The sequence below is a fragment of the Drosophila tropicalis genome, unplaced genomic scaffold (assembly GCF_018151085.1).
Source record: "Drosophila tropicalis isolate 14030-0801.00 unplaced genomic scaffold, ASM1815108v1 contig_527, whole genome shotgun sequence".
Taxonomy (NCBI): Eukaryota; Metazoa; Arthropoda; class Insecta; order Diptera; family Drosophilidae; genus Drosophila; species Drosophila tropicalis.
In genome coordinates, this window is record NW_027172999.1 from 2,525,279 (window position 1) to 2,540,914 (window position 15,636).

Genomic DNA, 15,636 nt, shown 5'->3' on the forward strand with positions numbered 1-15,636 from the left:
TGATCCGTTGTGTTGAACTGGAAACATGGTTATTTTTTTACAAACTAAACTAGGATTGGGGTATTTAATAATGAAATGTAAAAAATTATTATCTAATATTACGTTAACATAAGATATATCAATTAAATCAGTTATGGTTAGCCCTGCAGAGTGCTCATTTACAATTTTCTTTAAATCCTTTGAATCAAAAATTACCGGATTCACTATTTGTATCTTTGACAACATTAGAGTCTCAAGTTCCGAAATAATAATTCTATTTCTATGGAGCAAAGTTCGGTAAAGTTCGCCTGTCTCAATCTGTTTCTCTTTTGCAAATTTAATGATGGTATTTACTGACTCTGTTAATTTATTTATTTTCTCCTGAACTTTTGAATTTATTGAAGCCTGCCTGTTTATTGAATTAGCTAATTCTTTTTGCTGGAATTTAAGTTCTTCGAAATCATCAAAGTCTGGTGTTCCTGCTATTATCTTTAGAGTTGTTCCTAGTATATTAATGGTCCTAGTTTGTCTATGATGAATGTTAACTGTTTCCAATAGATTTCTTATATGTTGTACGTCGGACTCAAGAAGTTATCTCATATGAGATAAAGGGAAGTGAACCATTAATGCCGTTGTCTCATCGGTAATTTCCGAGTACATTGAGTTGAGTGTCTGAGGATTTCATAATCTTTCCAAATAATAGCTTTCCCGTCCAGTATTGGGATGTATTCTGAGTTCGAATAGTTTGTTATCTTTCCGGTTGGCATTGGTCCTAATAAAATAAATTAAAAATAAAGAGAATGAGTACTAGAAGGATGATTCGTTTATCTAATGTTATCCTTATGTACCTCCCTCCCCCTAGACAAGAACCGTTGTCCCCAAGTCGGCTTCAACCGTGACTTCCTCAAACAGGGGTGTCAACTTGTTGCCAAGTCTCTTGTTTAAGTTTATCAGGTTCTTATCGCCTACCTGAAAGGTCCTATCTCTCCTATCTATGTTTTGTCTCTGGAGAAGTTGCTCTTGTGCCTTAACGATTCTACTTTTTATTTCTGTTTCAAATTCTGGCGGGGATTTATGAATTATTTCTATTGGTTTCTTACAACTTCACAACTTCAACATTAAAATGATTTTTTAGAAGGGACTTTATTGTTCCCGAATTTAGCGATGGTTCGTTGTCGCAATATATAATTTTGGTGTGGGGATAGTTCATGAGTTGCAATATTTGGGGTTCAATATCAATTATTGTCCTAGAGGCTATGGGTTGGACTGGACAATGCACATTGGGCCAGATTTCCTTTTTTTTTGGCATAAAGTAGGAAAATTTTGTAATGCCAAATAAAAAATTTGACTTGATATTTAAAAAGAGCATACATTGGGTACATCAAAACAAAATTTAAAAAAATTTTATGTGCAACCCTGCATTATTGGCAGCCCTTTAAAGTCACATGTTTGATCAGCTGTTTGTTTTGTCAAAAATAACGAAAATAATCACTTAATTTTGAGCTTTTGCTGCAGCCACACCTTCTATCCAAATTTTTGGCGACAAAATGGAAAATAAAGGTCAAGGTATGAAAAATTTATTATTTATAAATGTTTTTAAAATATGCTATCAATGTTGTAGTTGTGAGCTGTGTTTGTAATGTCTTATTTTAGAATAAATCTAGTGAAAGTCTTCGTCTATTTGGGAGTAAAAAAATTATTTCTGCCAATTTCTGCCAAAAAGTAATTATGCAAATGTTTACTCTAAGGTTCAACCTTGAACGTGTGATTAACTGTTTTTGCCCATTTTGGCCCATTCTCTCGATATTTTGCATTTTAAGCCAAATTTAAGGTTAGCCGTGCTGCACTTCTTGAAGTATGGATTGAAAAAAAGCAAAATGAAAAAGCAGTTATTGACTGGATTATTGCCCAATTACGACGAAATAATGTAGCAAATGAAATGAAAGCCTAAATATCAAGGAAAATAAGGAGTTTCACCTATATGTAACGAAAAATTTTAAAAAATGTCACCGTACAATTGGTACTTTTAAAAATAAGTTGGCTTGCCAAAATTATGAGTGTCGACCAAGAGCAAGACTTATCCAACCGAATGGGACGACCACGACTGCCGTTTAATGATGCAGGATCACGGCTGAAAAGAAAAAGGGCGGTGGAACTTGCCGACAAGGAAGGAAATAATACAAACCTTCTTTTGCATGCAGCTTTAATCTCAGCTAAAAAAACCAAAGGGAGCAATACTGCTTCTGTATTAAAGAATATTGTCTCTTCTTCAAATGGATTAAGTATATTATACTATTTTGTGTTTTTATACTTAAATATAATAAGAAATTTTCCATTCTAAAATGCGCAGTTATTGGTTATTGGGGCATTTTCAGCTTTATGTCTAAAAATTTGAAGCGTTGCTTGAAAAAAAAAAAATTCTGTAGACATCCTTTAATTGTTTTATACATGCTGTTTACTAAAAAAGGCTTAAAATTTTTCAAAAATAAACCCTAAAAGTATGCAAATGGGGTATTTTTTCCAATTTTGGGCGGATAACGATAAAAACGTGGTATATAAAAAAAAAAAAAAAAAATTCTATTTTGATCTGACTTATGTGCGTGCCAAATTTTAGCTCTCTAGCATTTGAAATGTAGTTTATGCCAAAAAAAAAGTGAATCTGGCCCAATGTGCAATGGCGAATTTAGAGAATTTATCAACGCAAGTCAGAAAATATTTTTTTGTCTGTGGAAAATATATCGATATGAAGTATTTCTCCAACGTAGTTGGGAATGGGGGTTTCGCCGATGTATTGTTTTTGTGGGTGTCGGTCATATTTTGCCTTATTACAAATTTTACAGTTTGCGACGATTTCATTAGTCAAGCGGGTCATTTTAGGGAAAAATAATCTTGAAGTATCTGCTTTATATTCTCTGTGAGCTCTATTGTGTTATGTAACTATGATTTCTTTCTGTTCGTTTTTATCGTGGACATCAATAACCAATTTATTGTCATACCAAAATTTGGTGGAAGGGAAGGTTCCAACTATTTTGTTTTGGATGAATGCCAAAGTTGTCAAATCGCATTTAATAGCGTTTACTACGTCCTTTTTTACTGCATCACATACTTTCTCTATTAAGGAATCCCTGTCTGAAAAGTAAATGACATTTCTTGTCTTTATAATGATTTTCTGGGAAGCCGTAACGCCTTCTTCGATAATTATTTGGTTTAAAAATCAATTAATAGGCTTTTCTGTGGATTCGATAGTATAGGTCAAAGACTGTTCGCTATGAATAGTGGCTAGATGCGATGGAATGTCCTCCTCTAAAGCATAAATATTTTGTCTTGAAGGAGCATAGGCAACGAAGTTTTCTTTTCCCGTTTTAAAAAAAATTTGGGCATTATGCTCATCAATGTACGCTTTCCACCTTTTGATTTTCGCGTTTGTGTTCTTGTTGGAAACGGCAAATGTAAGTGGCTGATGGTCAGTAAATATATTTAAATTCTTTACGCCGTACAGATAGTTTCGAAGGGTTGTTAAAGCCCACACTACCGCAAGTAGCACACGTTCATTTGTCGCGAAATTCAATTCGTTGTCTTTTAAGATTCTTGATATCATCGTAATTGGTTTTTTTTCTTGTGACAAAACAGCACCTAAACCAGAAGACGAAGCATCTTAAGGCTTACTGGAATATAGTAGCCTGCTAAGCCGATAAATGATCTTATTTGGAACAGGTTGGTAAATTTTTTTTTTTTTTAACGTGCTGCTTTTAAAGTCTAAAGTGTCACAAACTTCGTTTAATAGGTCCAGTCCTATTATTCCGTCAAAGCTTGTTAGATTTGGCAATAGAAAGAATGTGGCATTGGTGCCGAAAAGATGCATAAGGCATTTTTCCTGATCTGGGTTAAAGCCATGAAGTGTCTTAACCAAAAATTTTTTTTAACACTAACACTACCTCAGATTTTGCCAGTGTTCGATATTCTTCGTCTATCTGGCATGTGAGAGCTTCTTCTACTGATATGTGATTAATTCTTTGTTGTTTGGGTCCGGTGTATCTGGCCGTTCGACTATTTAGTCTTTTTAAAATCTGATTTTGGTATGGATCATCGTTTTGGTTTGGATATTGAGTCAGTTGCTTAAACCGCGAAGAGGTATCAATATCCATAGGCTGTGGTGGCTCCTGCTTTATATTTGGGCTATTACCAAATTGAGGTTTCTGTTTGAAAAATGGGGTTTTCATGGGATTCGGAGAATAGTTCTCCATAGCGTTTCTCTGCTCGTATCGTTGAGTTCTTTGGTTTGATTTAACTTCCTGTGCTAGAGCCAAAAGAGCCGAAAACAAAATATCGCTAAGGAATTTTTTTTTTTCATTAACGGAAGCAGCTATGGTGGAATCATATGTCATGATTGTTTTGTTTATTAGGAGTGTCAATTTTTTTTCGATTTCGTCATAGTATTGAATGGTTGATAAATTTCCATGACTTAGTACAGACAACTCTTGTTCTATTATATAAATCGGTCTTTTGTCAGAGTGAGTCAAATTTGATTTGATTTCTCAGAATGCCCAGTGCCTGATAATGTGTTGAACTTCCATCATGACTCTCAAAAATATTATACGCTGTATGCGCAGCTTTCCGCCACGACACATATGTTTCAATCTTTTCCCTCGAAATCGGGTACCGATTTCACAATATCTAAAGCCTCATTACACTCGATGCCCGGAACTATCTCGGCATCTTTGAAGACTTCTACTTCTGGTACGGACGTTGTTAGGTTCTTGAATTCATTTCTAATATCCTGAATTTGTTTTTGAAGTACCTGCGCCTGACCTTGCAGTGCACTGGCAACAGCACTATTGACTGCAAACTCTAATACTGCTTTCATATTTTCCTCATTTAAAGGCATTTTGTTTGTTACCTTTGTTGGAACTAATTTTTCTTTTAAATATTTTACTAACTCTTCTAACTCACTATCGTATTCTTTACTGTCACTTTCGCTCGCTCATCTTTAATCTTCTTTTTTTTTTATTTCGTGTTACAAAGATACAAGGCACTCTCAATAATTTTCACTTCTTTGAATTTGTATTTTAATTTTTGTTTTTAAACAAGCACTCTACTTACATGTCTTCTTTTAAATATGTGTAAAAATATTTTATATAGAATAATTCGCTGCTGTGTGTTGTCTTCTCTTCGTCTCGCCCTCTACATCGGTCTGACGGTTTCGATTTCAAAGGGGGTACGTCTCTTTGCAATTATTGTTGGTTTCTTCTGCTAGTCTCATCTAGCTTATTTGCTCTTTATAACTTCTTGATTTTTTTGCTGATGATTTTTCCGTATTTTTGTTTTAGTTATTTTATATAACTTGTTGATTTTTTGTTGCAGATTTTTGTTGTTACTTTCGTTTTAGGTTTTTTTATAACTCGTTGGTTTTTTGTTGTTGATTTTTTATGTTTTTGTTTGTTAGTTATTTTTATAACTTATTGATTTTTTGTTGCTGGTTTTTTGTATTATTATATTATTTATAACTTGTTGATTTTTTTTTGTTTTTTCCTTGCAAACTCAAATGCCGTAATGACGATGTTGATTTCTTGCTCAGGGTGTTTGAGTACTTTTTTTCTTACAACTCGTTGGGCGCCAGTTAATATAGTTCTTTACTTGTGCGATGTCACCAAGTATAAGATAACCAATTTGGATCTACCGATTCCGTTTATTGTTCGTAAAAGACTAAAGACTAAAAGTACAAAATGTTCTTATGCTAAGCTAGCCCTGAACTATAATCGCTGTGTCAGCAATTATGCTGCATGGATCAAGTTCGTAGCGACGTCCGCGCGTGTAGCGTTGTCAGCGGAGAAGCGATTGCATGGGAAGCAGAAATATAGTTGCAGGTTTGCTGCCCATGCAGAATTTAGGCCGATGACTTATGTCAGGCCAGATGTGTTAACTTGCACATATGTATGTATGAATGTTGAGGATTGTAGAAGTGTTGTAGAGTATTTTGAAATGGCAAGACAGCTGTTTAAACTATTTATGCAAAATTTTACTCCACACAAGGGGGTGAACAAGTTTGCCATTCAAAGAATGTACGACGCTTTATAAAGAGAATACACAGAATACTTTACTTAACGCCTCACATACACCAAAAACATTTAAGAGGCTTATTGAGCCGCCACATAGCTCGGGTTCACATTTTGTGAATAAAAAAAGTTGTTTGAAATCGGTTAAAAATTATATTATTAACACACGACCAAGCATATCCCCAAGACAATGTCCAAAAGTAGAGGGTATCGACAAGTGCACCCTTTCTCATTGCACTAGTTGCAAGGTCAGCGTTGTTGCACCAGAAAAATATCAGAATAGTGAGAGCCCCTGCTAACAAAACGTCCATCATGAGGGTCCCCAATGTAACGCGATACCAAGCGGATGCGTAATGTGCTGAGCCAGCACCAACGTCGCGAGAGGTGGAGCCAACGGCTAAGGCCTGCTATGCAGAACTTGGGGAATGGTTTAGTTTAGTTTAGAAACTCACTTTAAGGAGGGAAAACAAAATTGTAAACCTCAAAAGATAATTCAATAAAGTAAAACTGAATTTACATATTGAGTAACCTACAGAATACTTATTTGGCGCCCAACGGGTTTGATAACTCACTCCCGAAAGTTTCTCGTTTGAATAACTCAAACAGAAAAAAAAAAAAAAAAAAGCTAACCAAAACCAATGATATAAAAAAAAAATGTTTAATTAATCTTGTCAAACAAAGGGTTAAAATTAAAATAAGTCGAAGTTAAAGTGTAATAAAATACGAATTAAACTAAAGCTTAATTAAAATTTAAATGAAAGAAAAAAAAAAAAGCTAACCAAAACCAATGATATAAAAAAAAAAAATGTTTAATTAATCTTGTCAAACAAAGGGTTAAAATTAAAATAAGTCGAAGTTAAAGTGTAATAAAATACGAATTAAACTAAAGCTTAATTAAAATTTAAATAAAGCAAAAAAAGAAAAGTGCAGACCAAGCCAAAATAAAAAGTGTGAAACACAAAAACAACAAAATCAACACAAGGAAAATTTACATAATTAGCAAAATGTACTGGTGAGTCGACTGTTCAATCAAAATTTTTTATATGTTTTTACAATCCAAAGAACCAACACGGGTCAATCACAGTACCGCCCTTGCCCAATTCACAAAATAAATCGGCCCATTTACTCCTTAAGAACATTCAAACCCAACTCTCGTATTGTCTTCTTTCTTGCCAAGTGAGCTAATTTCAGCTGCCCCTATATCATAAGTTCGGCACGCCGAATGAGCTGGACAAAATATAGACAGGAGAAGGAAAGTGACTCGGACGCAGAGATCCGCGAGGTAGTAGAAGGTGCGGAAAAGAGGGTAGAAATAGAAGCGCCCACGATGGACGAAGGACAGGTACATGCGTTGATGAACGCGTTAGCGGGTAAATTTGAAGAACAGATCTCCGTACTTATGGGGGAAATAAACAGTCTCAGAGCGGTGGCTCCCGAAATTAAAACCTTTGAAAGAATCAAAATTATGCCAGACGTCACCTGCGACGAGCCCTTAGATATAGTAAAATCCCTCCCGGATTTCACAGGTGCCCAAGGGGAATATGTAGCATGGCGACAAGCCGCTACGGATGCCTATGAGCTATTCGCACCATACGACGGTAGCTCGCGACATTTTCAAGCCGTGTCAATTATAAAAAATAAAATTAAGGGCACCGCCAAAAGCCATTTGTTCTCATACAACACAGTATTAAATTTTCACGCTATTATAGCTCGCCTAGATTTCACGTACGCTGACAAAACTCCGGTCCGTGTGTTGCAGCAAGAGCTAAGCATCTGTAGGCAGGGCGAAATGTCCTTGATGCAGTTTTACGACGAAGTCGAAAAGCGTTTAACTCTTATAACAAACAAAACCATCATGACGCACGACGCGGCAGCAGCCGCGGTACTTAATGAACAATTTAGAGACGATGCTCTCCACACGTTCATAAATGGGCTAAGAAGGCCTTTGAAAGCGGTTGTCTTTCCAGCCAGGCCCAAAGACTTGCCCTCAGCCTTGGCGTTGGCCAGAGAGGCGGAGTCAAGCATAGAAAGAAGCATTTTCGCCGCAAATTATGCTCGATCAGTTGAAGAGAAGGCACTAAGGGCTGATGGCCCAAAGCTTTCACAAAACAAACAGTATGACAGGCCACGAAATAAAGACGGCCACGATGCGAGTGTGGCCAACCCACACTATACCAAAAGTCAGGGCTCAGCCAAACACAACAAAAATTGGCAGGGGCAACCCAGGAATCATAACGGGTCACAGTCTCAGCAACCGGAGCCTATGGATGTCGACCCTTCGTTGTCCAGATACAAACAGCCCACTTATCATAACAATTCGGGCGGCGTGCGGGCGGGAACGTCAGCAGCAAATCAGAAAAACCGGTACGCCTCTGACAGAGTCACCGGACAAAAGCGGCAAAGAATCAATAACCTAGTGCAGGAATTGCCGTCAGCAGAGCAGTATGAGAACAAGGCAGGCCCAGAGGTTAAAGAATTAGAAGATGAGTACGAAAATGAAAGTGAGGCAGACTCAGTCAATTTTTTAGGGAACGGTCCCACCTGCTGTTCATCGAGAGACAGCTGGCGGGGAAAACAATAAGAATCTTGATAGATTGTGGAGCAGCCAAAAACTATGTTAAGCCCCTAAAGGAGCTAGTTGGAATAGTGGCGGCTGACTCCCCCTTTCAAGTTAGCTCCGTGCACGGAGTTAGCACAGTAGATCGGAAATGTCAGTTGCAAATTTTCGGTAAACCAGGGACCTTTTTCTTATTCCCTATATTAGAAAGCTTTGATGCCATCATGGGCCATGACTTCCTAAAGGAAGTCAAAGCGAAAATCGATTTCTCAGCAGGAACGATAAAAGTTGGTCCACACGTGGAACAACTCAAAAGGCATGTGTGCCGCGACGTCAACTTCACTAACGTGAGTGAAATAGTGGTGCCCGAAGCAGTGAAGGAGAATTTTAGGAAAATAATGCTCAAAAACTCGAAAGCGTTCTCCACGAACGGCGAAACTTTGCCTTTTAATACTTCAGTGGTTGCCACCATACGCACCTCTGACGAAACACCCATTTTCACAAGATCAGATATAATCACCCGATGGGGGTGACTGATTTTGTAAACAACGAAATAAAAGAGTTGTTAAGAAATGGGATAATAAGACCCTCGAAATCACCGTATAACAGCCCCACGTGGATAGTGGACAAAAAAGGTTACGACGAGGGGGGGAACAAGAAAAAACGAATGGTCATTGATTTCAGGAAACTGAATGAAAAGACCATTGATGATAAATACCCAATGCCCAGCATCCCCATGATCCTGGCTAATTTGGGAAAGGCCAAGTACTTTACGACTCTTGACCTAAAGTCAGGCTATCATCAAATTTACCTAGCGGAAAACGACCGCGAGAAAACTGCCTTTTCGGTAAATAACGGAAAGTATGAGTTTTGCCGATTGCCTTTTGGTCTAAAAAATGCTGGCAGCATTTTCCAAAGAGCAATCGATGACGTCCTACGAGACCAAATCGGCAAGTGCTGTTATGTCTACGTAGACGACGTAATAATATTCTCAGAAAACGAAGTCGACCACGTCAAACACATCGACTGGGTCTTAAAAAAACTTAACGAGGCTAATATGAAGATCGCCAAGGAAAAGACTAACTTTTTTAAAGAAAGTGTGGAATTCTTGGGTTTCATCGTGTCAAGAGGCGGGACTAAGACTGATCCTGAAAAGGTCAAGGCCATAGAACATTTCCCAGAACCTGAAAATCTCTTCTCGCTTCGCTCGTTCTTGGGCCTCGCAAGTTATTACAGGTGCTTTATTCGGGGTTTTGCCGACATAGCAAAGCCACTGACTAACATCTTAAAAGGAGAAAACGGCACGGTAAGCAAACACATGTCGAAGAAGATACAAGTCAAATTCGACACTGTGCAACGTGCCGCCTTTGAAAAATTACGAAGAATCCTAGCCTCTGAAGACGTCATGCTAGTATACCCGGACTTTAAAAAACCGTTCGACTTGACAACCGATGCGTCAGCGGACGGCATCGGCGCGGTCCTGTCACAAGGTGGTAAACCTATCACAATGATTTCTAGGGCATTAAAAGACCCCGAGATGAATTACGCCACAAACGAACGAGAACTCCTAGCAATAAAGTGGGCATTAGTAAAACTAAGGCAATATCTTTATGGCACTAAGGATATTAACATCTACACCGACCACCAGCCTCTGACCTTTGCAGTTTCAGATAGAAACCCTAACGCAAAGATCAAAAGATGGAAAGCGTTCATTGACGAACACAATGCCAAGATATTTTACAAGCCAGGGAAAGAAAACCATGTGGCGGACGCGTTGTCCAGGCAAGTCGTAAATGCAATAGAAGCAGAAGAGCCGTCGGACGCCGCCACGGTCCATAGCGAACTGTCGCTCACGTACACGATCGAGACGACAGACAAGCCCCTAAATTGTTTTAGAAACCAGTTGATTCTGGAAGAAGCAGAGTCCCCAACCAAACAAACCTTTGTCCTATTTGGCGAAAAGCGTCGACACAAGCTACGTTTCGCTGACGCAGCAGAGTTGCTTCATGAATTAAAGCAAATAATAAATCCTGACGTAGTTAACGCAATACATTGCGACCTACACACTTTGGCTGCAATTCAGAACGATCTCGTCAGACATTTCCCGGCAACGAAGTTTTGGCATTGCAAGAATCTCGTTACAGACATTTTTAACACGAATGAGAGAAGGGAAATAATGACGGCAGAACATAATCGCGCACACAGGGCAGCACAGGAAAACGTTAGGCAAGTTCTACAAGACTATTTTTTTCCCAAAATGACAAAACTCGCCAATGAAATTGTCGCGAATTGTAAAACGTGCACCAGGGCCAAGTACGTCCGACACCCCATACGGCAAGAACTGGGTGTGACGCCAATTCCAGCACAAGTGGGCGAAGATTTACATATAGACATCTTTTCAACCGACAAAAAATATTTTCTCACTTGCGTTGACAAGTTGTCAAAGTTCGCAATAGTGCAGCCAATCGCATCTCGAACTATCGAGGACGTTAAAACACCCCTGTTACAAATAATGAACATCTTCCAACGAGCAAAAACGGTTTATTGTGATAATGAGGCCGCCTTTAATTCCCAAACAATTACATCGTTGTTAGCGAACAGTTTCGGGGTGAACGTAGTAAATGCTCCCCCACTTCACAGCACATCTAATGGGCAGGTAGAACGCTTTCATAGCACGCTGCTGGAAATAGCCAGATGCCTGAAAATTGAACATCAAATAAGCGACACGGTCGAGCTTATTTTACGCGCCACAAGGGAATATAACAGATCAGTACATTCGGTAACAAAAAAGAGGCCCGTAGACGTCGCGTTACCCTTAGACCCTGACTTACACCTAGAAATTGCGCACAAGGTGCAAGATGCGCAGGACAATTTAATCAACCGCGTTAACCCTGGTAGGCGCAATAGAGTTTTCGATGTAGGAGAGAAAGTGTGGGTAAAGAACAATCGAAGACTAGGAAATAAACTGACGCCACTATACACGGAGGAAACTATTGAAGCGGACCTCGGGACGACGGTCTTAATAAGGGGGGAGGAGTGTCCATAAGGACAACATTAGATAAGCCAAAAAATAGTTAAGATCCCATTCGTTTATTTTTATCTTTTCCTTTCTTTACAGGCCCATCTGGGGGGGTAATGTTAGTGTTTACTGCTGCGAGGGCCCGTATAAATGATTACTCTCACGCAGACTATATTCCAATAGTAGAGGGTGAGGTAATTATATGGGACGGCTTCAAATATTTAAGACATACAATTAACGTAACCAAATATTATGAAATCATTGACGAAACTAAAAAGTTGTCCGAGCTCTTCCCACTTTCGCACATGCGAATGCTGTTGCAGTCCGATTGGGGTCACCTGGAAACCCTGCTGTCCGTGTTAAATGTCCACCATAGAACTGCCAGGAGCCTGAACTTTTTGGGGTCAGCGCTGAAAATAATATCCGTCACGCCGGATCATGATGACATGGAACAATCAAGGTTAATCGAAGCAGAATTGATCCATGCCAGCAACCAGCAGAGGGCCATAAACCATCGCACCACGGCCCAACTAAATGAACTGACCGATCGAGTAAATAAATTAATAGAGAACGTCCGTAAGGAGGCGGTTGATACAGCGCATTTGTTTGAAACACTGTTGGCAAGAAATAGAATCGTTGGCCTCGAAATTGAAAACGTCATACTCTCGATAACCTTGGCAAGGTAAGGACACTTGTAAATCTTGTCTCAGGTATAAGGTGCGTGGTTAATTGTTAAAATAGCCTAATAATGTATACTACAATAGGAAAAGGCCAGATACCTGATAGGAATAGGCTCGCAGAAACAGGTAAATACAATTTTAGGTAATATCATATGGGGTACTTTTGGATTTTCCCGTTTACCTACCAGAATAGGGAATTTCTCTGATGCATTACAGAATTAAGTGTATGGAACTTACTTTTAAGCTTGCCTACCCATTTTCTCGGCCAGAATAAACCAAAACATATACATACATAAGTACACAAAGGGAAGTATGCTGTATTTCTTCGGAAGGTAGGGTTTGTTGCCTGCCCAAACACGGATGAGGAAAAACGAATGTTGGAAATAAAATCCTCTCCTCTCTTTTGTCATAGCTCTTGATATTCTATCAATATTTATTGTTTTCTATAATATAGGTTTAACCGGTTCAATTTAATATTTTTTTCATTCGAATTTATTTTCATTTCGCGATTGCTTACACTCATTTTTTTCATTTGGAAAATAAAATCTTGTACAATTTTAACATAAATTATCTCTTTTGCTTTTGTAACTTTACCGTTGTAACTAACTCTCGCGCTCTTGCGTACAATTTGTTGTTTCAATTTGACGCGCTCTTGTTTGATTCTTGTTTGATTTGCGCTCTCGTCTTTTGCCTACCCGCGACTCTGTGATCCGTGTTTTTGTTTTTGTGTATTCTTGCTCTTTTAATTCTTTATTTGTGAAGGCTTACTCTGCTCATTAACCCTTGTGTCAGAAGTGGTCAATATATTCCTATTCACAGATATTGTTACCTTTACAATTTTTATTTTTTATTCCTTTTTTTAATTAAATTAAACTTTTTGATAAAATGGTTGTCTGCTCTAAAAATAATTGTATAGTCGCCACTAATGCGATTGACTCCCACGATTATATTCTTTGTTGTTTGTGTGACAATGCGGTTCACGGTAAGTGTGCAGGTTACACAGGCAGAATCAAGGAGTCTATTGCTAAAGATGGTGGCATAAAATATTTATGTGATGCTTGCCGGGAAGTCGAGAATGAGATGCGCTCATTCATGAGGCGGACTAGAGATAGTTTTGACACTTTAAGGGCAGGTTTCAACAAACTCCAAGCAGAGTTTACTACGGTGGAGACTCAGTTTAGAAGCTTATCGCTTATGAATGAGTCTCCAAAATGTAAAAGAACCTGTCCTTGGGGTGTTTCTTTATCTGTTGATCCGACAGCGACTCTTATCGTTCCCGACCGGTCTCATGCGCCGTCCACTGCCAATGTACAGCAATTGATATCGTTTAAGAGATCTGCAGGTTTTAACAAACTCCAAGCGGAGTTTACTGCGGTGGAGACTCAGTTTAGAAGCTTATCGCTTATGAATGAATCTCCAAAACGTAAAAGAACCTGTCCTTGGGGTGTTTCTTTATCTGTTGATCCGCCAGCGTCTCTTATAATATTATATATATAATAATATTCTTAAATGCGAATATTATGGAATTAGCGGTATCACCTGGGAATGATCGCTTAAAAACGATTCCTATTGTAGTGTCCGATGTGTCCGGTCAATTACCCATTCCAATGGAAATTGCCGATAGTTCTAAAAGTATCGAGGGCCCCGTGAACAAGTTGACTGCTGCAGTGAGTGACTTGTTCAATATCCAATCATATAATAGTTTAGGAATATACTGTAAAGAAGAAAAATCGGCAACCATTCGCCTGCCAACAACAACAACTAACACCAATCCTGCCACATCAGCATCCGCTGGTGTGTCAAAAAACTAGTTTCGTCCCTTAGCCTGGGTTTCCAGAGGGTCAGAGGACTGAAATCTAAACTTCCTAATATTTAGGTAGATAGTCTTTCTTTTGAACATAACATTCTAGCTTTTACAGAGACGTGGCTGAAACCTGATATTGCTGATGCATCGGTTTTTCCACAAACTTTTCTATATTCAGACGTGACCGGATTTCGCGTAGGCGTTCTGATAGCTGTTGATGCTGCTTTATCATCTGAAATGATTCAATTTCTAGAAGATTGAGTTTGTCACTGTTAAATTAAATTTTAAATCTTTTAACGTTCTTATTACTTTTTGGTGGTCTATTTAAATCATTTAGAGGCAATTCAATTTGTCTCCTCTTTAGTTTCCAGTCAAGACATGCTCTTAGTTTTAGGTGATTTTAATTTACCCGATTTAGCATGGTCACCAACAGATAAATGTACCATGTTGCTGCCGTCTTTGTCACATGACTTTATTGACGGCCTTCTAGGCTTATCTTTATCCCAAGTCAATCCTGTCTTGAATTCTAATGGAAAATCGTTAGATCTTATTTTTGAATTGGATTCTTCTTATTGTGATGTTTCTAGGATCGAACCATTTGTTCTTCCCGAAGACAAATTTCATCCTACATTAAATTTAAAAATTGATCTGCCCTTGCTTTCACCATTACATGGATAAAATGAGTTACCTCTAACCAGGTGCTTTCGTAAGACTGACTTTGCCAGCCTTAATGAAAACATTACTACAACCGATTGGTCTTATCTGTACAATTGTAGAGATATGAACTCAGCTGTTCGCTTCTTTAATTATACTCCGAATTCAATCTTTGATATTTGTATGCCTCTTGGTAGCCAAAAGCGGATTAACAATCCTCCCTGGTTCTCTCGAGAGTTATCGAATTTGAAGACTCGATATTATAAGAAGTTTTAAAAAACACATCGTTCATCAGATTATATACAGTAGCTAGTTCAAAATTCAGGTTGCTTAATACACAATGATATAAGAATTATCTTCTGTGCTGTAAGCTTAAGTTTTGTTCTGAACCTAAACAATTTTATAATCTTGTTAATTCTAAACGTAAGACCTGTGTGCAGCCATCTTTTTGTCTTTTCAAAACAAAAAAGCGAGCACCGATTAGGCAATTGCCGATATGCTTGTGAGTTTTTTCAAAACAACTTATTTCTTAACGGAATATTGAGCAAGTCCGTATCCTTATCATTTAAAAAAGGCTAATTGCATGTTTAATCCAGTGATTGATGGAAGTTCTCTTCTTATCAACCTTAAACTAGTTAAACCTGTCTATTCTCCGGGGCCAGATGGTCTACCTGAATGTGTTCTCAGGTTCTGTGCAAACGCGTTATGTAAACCCATTTTAAAATTGTTTTTATTGTCTGTCGAATCTTCCTCTTTTCCATCTTTCTCTTCCATAAAAATGGCAAAAAGTCCGAAGCCTTTAACTATAGGGGTATCTCAAAATTGTCCGGTATCCCAAAAGCTTTTGAGAAAATTATAACTTCTCAATTGCAACATTTTTGCAGCTCTAC